The sequence below is a fragment of the Rhyacophila brunnea genome, unplaced genomic scaffold, assembly GCF_057557595.1.
Source record: "Rhyacophila brunnea isolate RB1 unplaced genomic scaffold, BYU_Rbru_1.0 scaffold_15, whole genome shotgun sequence".
Lineage (NCBI taxonomy): Eukaryota > Metazoa > Arthropoda > Insecta > Trichoptera > Rhyacophilidae > Rhyacophila > Rhyacophila brunnea.
The window spans coordinates 8,415,561-8,429,129 of NW_028232806.1; the positions used below are offsets into that span (position 1 = coordinate 8,415,561).

The 13,569-nt window shown below is 31.6% G+C and overlaps 1 protein-coding gene across 1 annotated transcript in view; it reads right to left on the minus strand.

Annotated features, from left to right (window-relative positions):
* SP2353 (EGF like, fibronectin type III and laminin G domains protein pikachurin) overlaps positions 1–13,569 on the minus strand; it is a 404,662-nt gene that overhangs the window by 219,465 nt on the left and 171,628 nt on the right. The window lies entirely within an intron of this gene.

Consider the following 13,569-nt stretch of genomic DNA (forward strand, 5'->3'; position numbering starts at 1 on the left):
AAGTATACCAAAACTATTATGTTTAAGGCAGGGTTTAATTGATTTTTAAAAATTAACTAACACTATCTGTAAAATTGTAGTATTAGTTCAATAAAAACAAATAAGTGTGACTTACAGAGTTTAAAGTGAATTATTTATGGCGCATTTTAACAGCCTACCTCCACCCTTCGCTACTGATGTTAGTCATTTATTCAACCTATTGTCCAAATACACATGTAATAATGAACAACGAGTAACCACTCGGCCATCATGGGTATTTTTACTAATACTGATTGTTTACCATGTCCGATCCTAAAAAGATCCTAAAAAAAATGTATTTATCCAGTAGTGGATAATAAATAATGTTGTAATATTAAAGAGATAATAATATATTTTCAAATAACACGAAAAACAGATAAAACATTACAGTCTTATTAAATTTGTATTATAATGATGTGTTGTAATAATATTACTGTATATTTTGAATTTCCGTAAAATAATGTTTGATTTTCTGATAAATGTCACAAAATGTGAAATTCGAGATGGGTTTTCAGAATATTATTTATAGATTTCATTTATAGGCCACGATAAATATAATATATGAAAATACAAATATATGTAGGTATTATCCAAAAAAAAGTATATACAAAAAAGATTTTTTCTATATATTCTCTATATATAGATATGAATATATTATAAGGTTATAATATATTCTCTCAGAAAGTGTTTTTCAAAATTATGTATGTTCAATAATTAGAATGATGCATTTTTAAATCTTGTGAATTATTCGTTGAATAAAAGAAATAGTTAATTATAAATTATTAGCAAGTTCAAGTAAGTTACATTAAAAATATTGGAGAAATCCACGACGTCGATTAGTAATCGAAGTAATAGGTATCTACTTTGATTTAAGAAACAAAAATCGATTGCCAAAGTAGCTTGATTTCGAGGAACGCTGATGAGTGGGTATTAAAAAGGCCAATAGTTAGAATTTGTCGCAATTAGTATGTCACTTCGTAGCATATTGGTAAATGCGACGGATGGGGCGTAAACCGTGGCTTATTTTTTTCAAAAAAGATTTTTTCTATTGCTTATAATGTATTCTCTCAGAAAGTGTTTATCAAAATTATGTATGTTCAACAAATATATGTATTTCACAGAAATAGTGTTAATAATTATTAATACCTGTACTGCCATCTTAAAATTTAATCCTCATCTGCATTGCGTGATTTAAGGATAAGTTAATAGTTTTTAATAATATATAATTAAATAAATTAAAACACAATATGAATTACTTCTTTTTATCCTTTGTGTAGGAATCTTCAACTGTTATAAATAGGATTTGCAATATCGAATGAATATTTCAATACCGGTATTCATCAAAACATATTATTATAGACAAAAGAAGTACCTATCAATAAATATAACTGTTAAAATCTATTTGAAACACAAGTTTATAGCAACCTAAAGTACATACTTACATTTATTATGTTGACCTTCATAAATATGTATAGATCATAATATTTTTAAAACTGCTAGAATTTTACAAATAATATTAGTCCAGGTAGAGGAAAATCTTTCTCAAATTCAACTTTTGTTGAATGTTCTATCAACGTTGGATCAATAGTTATAAAATAATTAGAAATATTTGCCACGAATGCATTTTTTTTTTCGAAATATGTTAATTCCTCGCGACAATTCTATAAGTATCTTTAAAGGATTTTGTTTTATTATTATTTAACTTTGTTGGTTTTAATCTATATATTTGCATTTATTCAGCATCAATCTTATACACTAAATTTATAATGCAATATAGTAGTAAGTAGTGAACAAAATAACATGTAATTCATTTTCGAAAAACATAAACGTGTATGCTTTCTAATACCGAAAATACCGGTATTTTGGATTTTTGAAACCGGTATTTCGGTATCGATAAGTAATTAAATACCGGTATTGCAATCTCTAGTTATAAGACGTTATTCCAGAAGTTGAAAAAAGCAACTTCGTTTTATACAGCTTGTAAGGTCGCCTCGTTGAAGTTGCAATTTAGTAGTCATGCCTTATATAAAAACCGATGTTAAAAATGCTTTACAACTCTTGTCATGTGTAGGCGGTTACATGTAAATTATACGTACAACATTTTACCGGGGCAAAGGTCGCCGTGAGCTTTCTTATCGGAAAGAAATCACCGTATATAATATAGACATTAATTCAATTTTCATAGCTGATTTAGGCAAAATTCATGAATTCAAGAATGAAAACCTAACTTAACCTAAACTAAACTAACATAACCTAACCTAACTAAATTCTGGGTTTAGTTCCCGGTGAAGACACAATGTTTATGTGTTTTTCTCAAAGCCTGGGTATTTGTGATTGTTCAAAATTACTAACAACCACCTTGTACGAAAAAACAAGGACATGGTTATTAATAATTCTAAAAAAAAACCTAATATAACCTAACAAATATCCAGTAAATCGGCTGTTTTCAAAATTTGTTAGCAGCTGGCTTCCTGTAAATGTACACCGACAAGAACCGTGTTTTATTTAGACATGAATTTTATGTCACTACTATACGACCCAAAGAGGTTGGACAGTCTTATATTGGCTATATATTTTCGATACAACATTTCACGATTAAGTGTGATACGGCGAACTGTATACGTACAAGTTTTCGGACACGCGTGTAGACTGGGTCAACAGAGATTCCCCGTTTCATCACATTGGTTTTAGTATGTCATATTTTAGTTCAAAATATGATTTTCATGTACAGTATTCAAGACTGGCATTGGGGTAAATTCCATGCTGGTCTTATTCTTTCTACGAGGCTTTTGGAATTCATTTTTCCATGCGGAAAGTCCAATAAGTATAATATCTACTCACTGAAGAAACAATGGTCATGAGTAACTTGTATTTATTTTATGGATAATATATGCATATAATAATATAAAATATGGATATAATGCATAACGCGAAAGGACAAAAAGTGGGAATGAGTGGATAAGGAAGCAGACAAGGGTTTGCGATGTAATAGAGTTTATTAAAAGCCTTAAATGGAGATGGGCTGGACACATAGCTCGAAGAGGAGACAATCGTTGGACAAATCTAATCATCCAGTGGTATCCAAGAAGTACAAAACGTCCGCAAGGTAGACCTAGAGGCCGCTGGATCGATGAAATGATAAAGTTTTGCGGAAGTACGTGGCAACGCAATGCACAGGACCAAGAGAAGTGTAAGCAGCTTGAAGAAGCCTTCATCCAGCAGTGGATAGATTCAGGCTGATGATGATGATGATGATAATTTAAAATGTAAATCATTGGGCCATTATTTTTATGGAATATGATGAAAAGGTCACACTCTAAAGCCCCGTGGTGTATTTTAATGTTTGCTTACAATGTTTTTCTGTTTTTTATTTACTGGTAAAATCACAATGAAAATACATAAATTCGGTGTATTATTATCTATAGAGACTCTGTTGTTTTTAAATACACTATTATTTTTTATTGAAATCTCGCTTCATGGAAGGTAACATTATAGTTAATAAGTCATAACATTATAATTAGAGTTGGGTAATTGAGTTGGGTAACGGAAATTCTCGAGAAATTTTCGAGATTTTCCATCCCGAATCTCGAGAATCTTTTCTCGGGATTCGGGATTTCTTTATTATCAAATATTAATTGAAAAAACTATTTTCTATATGAAAAAAGTGGACAGAAGACACAAAACGTTCAAAGACTGATCGGGGCATTTAACACAATTAAGCCAACGTCGACTCAAAATGCAATTTTTGCAACATCAGGGAGTTTTGAGTCTCAAAAGCATATGCGATTGTCAGAAGCAGCGATTGACAGTCTGTGTTTTTTGAAATTCCATTTTAATAAGTAATGTTTTGAATTGTTTTTGTTTTCCCACTTCTCTTTTGCCTGTCTTCTCACAGAAATTAAAAAAACCCATTTTTTTTTTAATTTGTCTGTTTTTACACTGATTTTAGTATTTTTACAGGTTTTTTTTAATTTCCCGATATTTCGAGAATTCTCGAAAACTCTTTTATGAAAATCCCGAATCTCGAGAATTCAAAATTTCATCATTTCGGGAAATCCCGAATCTCGAGATTGAGATTTTCTCGGGAAATACCTAACTCTAATAATTATAGTTATTCTAGAATAGAACAACTTACCCCATGAACAAAATGATAGATTCATCCATGACAAAATAGTGCCTTATGCATAGCAGAGTTCTGCTAAGCACTTTTAAGGCTTTATCGCCGCTTAAACTGTTGTGGGTCGTAAAAAGTAATCGTCGCACGCGTCGCCTCGAGAAACTAGCGTCGCGATGCTGCCGACGCCCGTTGGAACTTTTTAATTAAAGCCTGCGACGCCGCCAGGTGAAAGCCTCCGCGCGATTTATTTAATGCAGTGATGGATCACTCTCAATCAGCGTACGATGAAATGAAAATAAAGGAAATTAACATTGGAATGTAGGTATTCACTTCAATAAGAACATAACTTTATTTACAATTAGTATTTCTTCTAAAAGGCGAGCAGAATATAAAAGATTATTTTGTGGCAGTATAATAATGATTGTGACTGATGGATGTTGTTCAGTAAAAAAATCGGTGCGTGTGTGTGTACTTATGTACGCGAGTTAGAAGTTATACTTCTTTGGGGTAACAAGACAAAACTTGTGATAACCTAGAATCTAGATTCTTCGACTAACTTTTAATAATTATCTTGTTAAATTATACACTCAAGATTTTTCTTGAGCTTATTGGAGCGCCGTTAGTTTATTTCTATACACCTTAACTTATATTACTAAATTATATAATTATTTCTCGTTGTTTTATTTTTAAAGTAAAAACCTTCACTCTGAGGTTTAATCGTTTTACGTAAGGAATTGCAAATGGCCGACAATAATAAATTCGTTGCCTAGGCAAAGGAACAATTCTACTATCAAACTTGCGTTTGTATACAGCTGACTGATTTGCAGCTAACTTAATACTGTCGCGAACTTTCGTAACTCTCAATTTCACTCTCTACCAAACGCCCCCAAAAAAGTATAACTTTAAAAAATATCTAACAGTAAGCTTTGAAGACTCTGTACGTATCATATTATAAAGGAAAATAGCAATGGCAAAAATTATTGCTATATCTCGAAATTGCAACTAATTTGGATAAATAAAAACATTACCACAGGGTAATCTTCTGTCTTTGATAATTAATGTAAGAGAAAGGCAGAGAATAACGGTATTTTAAATGTGGTATTAGAGAAGTTTCATAGACGGTCAAACATACACAATGATCAGTGAACGACAGATTCGAGAGTAATTTTGTCGGACTCTCTTATATTTGACCATATAGCTTACAGGCAGGATGACTAGGTACCTAGAAAAAATAGGTATTCGGTCGAGTCAAAGGGCAGAAATGAGATGAATGAAGAATGCCACAAATTTATCTGTGCCACTAAATGCCAGGAAGATTGAGGCAAACGCTTGGAGAAGGCTGTGATTCGCGTCAAAATCTTCTGTCATGAGGTTCCATAGAAGAGTAATATTTATACTATCACACTAAGGTTTGTAAGTACCGTTGAAGGGTGAGGGAGGGTTGGCGGAATCACCTGAAGCGTTTGTAATGCGCTCGTATAAATGTAACCCTAAGATTCGGCGTAGACATCGATTCTCAAAGTTCAAAAATCGAGATCTTTTAGACTTTGGTATGATGCCATGTCTCACAGCCATACATGAGCACAGGTAGCATGCGTGCGTTGTACAAACGACACGTAGTCCTTACAGAATACAGGCTTGACCTCCATGCGATTCTGAGATGGCAGAATGTAGACCCTGACATACTCATGTGGATTCCATGTTCACTGGAAAGACTGCCACACCGGCAACCATGGTATTTAATTATTTAAACTTCATGCGTACATACTTGACAAAAAAGTGGCGCTACTGTTCGGGGCGAACACGTATGCCAGCGTTTATGACGAATATATAAAGATTCTTTATTGTATAATATATAAATATATTATTTATACGAACTGCTGTTTCATCACTGCTCTAATGCCTGAATACTATTAGTCGTAAGTTCATAACAGAATACTCGTCTCGCGGATTTCTATAAGTTTCTTTATATCCGGATGCCATTAGTGAGGATTCTTTGTGAAGAATTATTTCATTGTTAGTTATAAGCGGATAGCAGCAAGGGGTTATTTTGTTGTATTAAAACAATACTATCGAGAGAAACTGTGTTTTTGTATTATATTATAATCATCATCAGTCAGTGTCAATCTACTACTGAATGAAAGCCTGTATGTGCTCCTTTCATTCTTGTCAGTACCTAGTTCTTAGACGATTTGTTCATCAGTAAAACTTAAGGTAACCGGTTTGACTTCTGACCATGATACCAGTCAACTCTTGACTGGGATCGGTGGATTCGCTGTCAAGCTCTTTGAGTATGGACTTGTCACCCGACCAACATGTCCATATGGCGTAGAACTACAGGATGCAAACAACATCCTTTGGGAATGTCCGAGAATGTACTCCGAGAGGGAAGAAATGCTAAAGTCGGTCCAACCAGTTGTTCGGCATTTCGGGCTGTCCAACCTGGTCGCCACAAAGGCCTGTTTTAAAAAAATGTGACGTCTTATTGCGGACGTGAATATCTCTTCACATATTTATGTCCATATTGTTTGTATGCATGTATTAATTTACATATATCACATAATCAGGAGTAAATACCTGGCGATGCTTCATTACTAAACGTAGGGCCTCGTGATCACTCGATTAGGACTGAGTGTGGTGCGGGGTGGGCTGGTTTGGAAGGAAGTATTAGGTAGTAAAACTTCATGAGTTTGTCAGTCCAGCATATTTCGCAATGATGGTCCGTTTTTTTACATGAAGAGGAAAATGTTGCCATACCATAAAGCGCCATTGAGTATAATATTATATAATAAATGAGCAATATTGTTCTTTTAATATTTTTAGAATACAATATTGTGTTAGTTCATTAATTATTATCAAATTCCGCTGGTTTTGTTTGATAATTCTTAGAACTAAAAATATGTATTAAATATAATATTATAATCTTGAAAATGTAAATAAGTATTGTTTTCTTATGAAGTTGAAAATCTTCGTATAATTTATACGAAATTTAAATTTGTCATTCATGTCACTTTTATTCTATTCATCTAATAAAAAGAAAAACAAAATTGTTATTGTTTCAAAACCGTATTGTCTTTGGTACAAAATAATAAATATTGATACTTGCATAAAAATATTCCAACAAATGTTGCCTTTTCATTACGCAGTCTGTGTAAATATGTTTTTTTTTTCAATTTCCACGAAAACCTTTCAAACCATAATCATTTCCCATTAAAAAAAACGAATGACAATAAAAGAAGGAAACAAATGAACATAAAAATTTCCATCTGCTTTACGAAAGTAAATATTTTAATTCTCATTTCGTATACATTATTATGAGCGAATTTCGTATGTACCTTCCCGTAATATAACAGGCTTTGGTGTAAAACGTGCGTTCTTTTTTTCGTTCATATTCAGCAATTTTTATCTTGATCATTTTCGTATACTTTTTTCTTACGCACATTCGTACGTACGTATAATTTTATCTACTTCTTTTTATTTCAAATCTCTTTTCAAACGGCAAATTGCAGACTTTTGCATACATGGCAAATTAGAACACACAGAAATAGGACAGAAAAAAATGACATGTCTACTGTCATTCTTTATATCATTTGCTTCATTACTGAATGTACTTCAATTACTGGATGTCGATTACTGAAATTACAGGCTCTGCTAACATTTTTTTTCCTATTTTGACGAATTCTGCGTTGATATAGTTAATTTAGCTATGAATGAAACAAAAAACATTGTAGGGTCTTGAAACATTTATCTATCTATCTAATTTATAAAAATCAATATTTGTTTGTTTGTTTGTTTGTTCGTATTTTATCATCCGATTGCGATAAAACTTTGTCAACTTATTACTTGCACTTGCGAGAAGTCTTATATTTAAATGAATATCTGTCTGTCTGTCTATCTATCCCGTATGCGTTCCTATACCATTCATCCGATTGCGATAAAACTTTTGTCAGTTGTTGTGCGCACACCCGCAAAGGTTTCTAAATTAGTATTATATAAAATACAAAGTGTGTTGTTTGTTTGTTCCATTCTATTTTGTTTTTTTTTTTACTACATATGAATACTATTAATAACGTTAGCATATTTTGGATTCGATTTTAATTTAGTGTTCTTTTGTTTGACCTTTACTCATATTAGAATTTCTTTCATGTTGCCATATTGTATTACACAGATATTTTAATTTTAAAAAAATAAATATTTTTTTTTTTTAATATCTAAGATAAATGTATCCACGAAGCGACCCTGTGCGAAGCCGGGTACTTCAGCTTCTATATTATAATACAGTATAACCCCTATTTTACGTTTTTTAAGGGACTGGAAAAAAACCTAATTGGAGGGAAAATGTAAAAGGAGGGTATTGAAAAAAAGAACATTAAAATTTTGTTTCTAAAAAAATTACGTTTTTTTAAAAAACAACATTCAATTTAAATTTGTATTGAAAAAATCATGTACATATGTATGTTAATTTTTTGCATTTTTGTTTTTTTGTTATGTAATTCTCTTTCAAGACTATATAAACATTTAAAAGTGTCATCTTGGATATCAGCAAAGTTTGTAAAGTAGGTTTTTAAACCCTCGGTGAATCTCACTGCTTCTTCTTTTGTTGGAATATCAACCTCGTCTTCATCAGAAAATTCTTCAGAAGCGCGCGTAACTTGTATATTTTGAATATTTCTGACGTAAATCGCGGTAAAGAAAAACGTAAACGCGGGTTTTAAATGTACTGAAATACATCGGGACCGAAAAAATTACACGCAATTGCCGGGAAAACGTAAATACTGGGCACGTAAAAACGAGGTTATACTGTATTATATAAGTAAAAATATTAAGTTTGTTAAATTACATTAATTCTTGCCAATTCTAATTTTGAATTGTCACGACAGATAAAGTTTCCATATTATTTTAGATTCGATTTCAATTTCTTTGGTTTGACTTGGCTGTCAGAATTATTTTCAGTTTGACATATTTTAATATTGAAGAATGAAATTATTATTGTTAAGATAAATGTGTATCGATCAATAAAGCGAGCTCCAGCAAAGGCGGGTACTTCATCTAATTTTTCATAAAAAAACATCTTATGAATAAAATCTGATATAAATAATATACAAACGCTCCTTTCACATTATACAGTTTTCACCGTACGGCAAAAAATCGAACGGTGACATTCTTTTAGTGGCATAGCCCTTTTCAAATAAAACGGCGATGATAAAAAACCGAAACGGCGCCGTATAGCAGCCGTCATAGCGGTTTTAAATATTTGTACGGTCAGTCGAGTCAGTAGTAGTCACAAACTGAGCTTGTGACGGAAAAAAAACCGCGCATAAACCGTATAGTGTGAAAAGTTGTTGCCAAATCGGATTGTAACCGTTCGTTTTTTTCCGTACGGTTAAAACCGTATAGTATAAAATAACCCTTAAGGTATGAAACATAGAAATTAGATATCTAGCGTACCGAAAAGAGATGGCCGTAGAGCATTGAGATGAATTACTCGTGGACCACTGCAGACAGTAATGTTGCAATTTTTATCAGAAATAAAGACATATCGAATAAATAAAAGAAATAACGCTGTCATTATGATACGAAATTTTATTTACTAGCAACTACTTTCTAAGCTACTTTTGAATCATTCAAAATTTTATTTAAAATGTCATATAACTATTTTCTTCAGTCTTTCCGGTGATTTTTTGTGTTTTAATTAGAAATGAATTTGGTCTGAATACTATACGGCCATAGTTTTCCAATACGATGGCTCACAATGAACTGTGGTACGGCCAACTGCATACGTACAAATTTTTGGATATGGGATAAAACAGGTTGATGATGAGGGAATGGGACGACTGAACTCCGGACAATTGGACGCCGCACTGTCGGAGACACGTATACAGAACGTAGACGAGATATTTTAATCAGTTTCTATCTTAGTAGTTTTAATTCATTTTACTCTTAACATAATGTATTTTTTATTGCGGATTGAGAATTACCATGCCTAAGGCTTTATATAAAATAAAAAAACTCTTTTTTCGTTGGAACTTAAACATAATACCTATGCACGATTAAATCATTATTTAAGTCTGCATATTTATTTTGTTCTCACCAACTATTAAATCATAATATAATCATATATAATTTAGAAAAACACTTTCTGAGAGAGTATATTATAACCAATAGAAAAAGTCTTTTTTGAAAAAAGTAAGCCACCCCGGCCGGGAATCGAATATTGTATCGAATGATTTATTCTTAAATCTTGTGAATTATTCGTTTGAATATAAGAAATAGTTAATTATAAATTATTAGCAAGTGCAAGTAGTTACATATAAGAAATATTGGAGAAATTCCACAACGTCGGTTAGTAATCGAAGTAATAGTAAATAGTTACCTACTTTTATTTAAGAAACAAAAATCTATTGCCAAATTAGCTTGATTTCGAAGAGCGCTGATGAGTATGTATTAAAAGTGACCAATAGTTAAAATGTGTCGCAACTAGTATGTCACGCCGTAGCATATTGGATAAATGCGACGTTTGGGACGTTTACCCGTGGAGGTGCATGGTTCGATTCCCGGCCGGGGTGGCTTACTTTTTTCAAAAAAGATTTTTCCATTGGTTTTAATATACTCTCTCAGAAAGTCTTTTTCTAAATTATATATGTTCAATAATCAGAATGATATATTCTTAAATCTTGTGAATTATTCGTTTGAATAAAAGAAACAGTTAATTATAATGTAATCATTTAAATATAAATAATAACCTACCTTACCGTACCTATAAGTACCTAACGTCTATTTATTTTCGAATTCCTTGGCGTCCAGTTGTCCCGGTGCCAAATCGTCCTAGACCCGATGATGATGGTATTTTTTTTAAATTAAATTATGTTTGTATAATAATATTCCATGAAACAATCTATAGTTGGAAAATGTAAAAGAGTAGTAATATTAAATTTTTTCAAGGTGTGAATAAAAGAGAAGTCCCTCTGGAGTCTGGTGAATGTAAAAAAATGGTAAGTAAATAGTTCGTAATGTTTTGCGTAAATTTTAAATTTAAATGTAAATTGAACTAGTTGACGTAGTAATGTGTTTTTTTTAAACTTCCCCCGACTGTGAAAATGTGAACCAGTTTCTGACAAAGTTTGTCAAACAATTCTGACAAGGCTTAAAACTTTTGTTGTTAAATTATTATTTTAATATTGTGTATGTGCTTTATCTTTGTCAAAGAGTCATCACAATAATTATTGTTAAGGCTATACTTCTGTTGAGGCATGGTATAAAAAGATCGTCGCTAGGCGATGCGCTGATTGTGCAAATGACGCGTGCCGAACGAAATATGATTTGTCATAAAAATCCAACATGCGTCCATTTAATGTTATGTTTATTTATTTATTTATTTAAGAATACAAAACATTGTGGACATAACAAATCTAAATTCAAGACGTACATAACATGAGCTTTACATTATAACAAATATTACAATATAGTATAATAATAATAACAGAAAAATAAATTAAATCAAAACATACTTAAGTACAATTTAATACAGAAAAATTAAATTTTGAAAACAATAAATATACAATTTTAACGCAGAAAAATAAAGTTTCAAAAACAAAATGCAAAAGCACTTAAAATGTCTGTCTTTAGGGAGCGCATTTACTAATCTTATATTACTAATAATTAATAATAGTATATTCATTGTCATGTTTTCTTTTTTAAATACATACGTAAAGTTTTTTAGTCAGCTTTACACGATTTAAGAATATTTTCATCCGACGCCATGACAAAACAAATCGACGAGCAGACACCTCGACTGTCGGTCTCCGATTGGCGACTAGTGAGAAATTTCGTCGCACCTACTGTTGAAAATTATTTGCCGTTTCACTGAAGTACGCTCTTAAGTTTTGTATACTTATTATATTTTTTTATAATAAAATAAAATTCGAGAAAAGAACTTATTTTAAAATTTAAAATAATAGCCGTACAGTGACGATTATGGAGTTATAACTGCATTTTTTCAAAAATTTTACTATTTTTTCATCACGTCCAACTTACTGGAATTATAAATTTATTGTAAGTAATATTTACAATTTTAATTTAGATTTAATGAAACGTTCAATGAACGAACAATGTTATTTTGAATATTATAATCCTGTTAGTTTCAAAGTCGATAAAAAACCACCAAGCACATTTAAGACTGCAAACAGAGTAAAAAAAGCGAATAGCGAAATAAAATGTTCTTAGCGTCATTAAAATTAATAAAAAGTCATGTTTGAAGTAAGTCATAAAATGAATAAACGACTTTGCAGTAAATCTACGGCTTAATTTAATTTAAATAATGGATTTCATATTTTATGAATATGCACGATGGAAAAATAGATACTTACAAAACCAGAAACTAGAAAGAAAAAAAAATCGGTGTGTGTACTTATGCACGCGCGTTAGAAGTTATACTTTTTTGGCGTAACAAAACAAAAACAAAACTTGTGATAAACTAGATTCTTTGACTAGCTCACATAATCAGCGTACGTCAAAATGGAGCTTTTATGCTATTTTCAAAGCATGATCCTGGACATTCCTTAAACGTTGTAGATAATCTATTTACATAATTTTGAAGCCTTATTATCCTTTATATTTATTTTAAACATTTGATGACTGCATAAAGTATTTTTATTACATAAAATAGTATTCTTTTAAACCTCTCGCTCTAATGTTTTAGTTTTGATTATAAGCTATGTCTTTGGCCATTCAAATGTGATAAACATTCTACTAATAATGTTTGCTTTATAATAATTATTGACCTAAGAATAAGGTAGTATTTTTTATAAATACGCCATTTCTATTGGCATTTCCCAGTAGCTAAGCTACAACATACGGCCGTAGCCATAAATTGACAAACGATAAATGAAGTAGGGAGTAAGATCATGTTAACGCGCGTGTTTGAACATGTACCTAACCGATTTATTTTTTATTTTTTAAAACGGTACATGTTCAAAAAAATTTTCAAAACAAATTGATTGAATACCGGAAACTTAAAAGGTTGTAAGTGTCATTTTCAAAAAAAGAAGGTAGAGGGAATTTCAAAATACACTCAAACATTCAATTTATACATCAACAATACAATTCGTACAACCAACGCCATCTTCTGGAATTTTTAAGAATTACTTACGGGAATCAGTGGCACTTGTGCTCTTCTGTATGACATTGGCCTTGGCACATGCTATACATTTCCTAAAAAAACCCGTTATGATAATTTCTGGCACTTACAGCCTTTTAAGTTTCCGGTACTCAATTTTGAATGAGCGGCAGCGCACAAACCGAGAGCAGATATCAGAATGAAAGACAAGCGTATTCTTAACACGTGTTTAAGTTTATCCCATATTATTCTACACTCGAGATCATTTCCCTTTTTATCCACACCCGTTGAATATTTCAGTTCTTATTTGTTCCCTGGT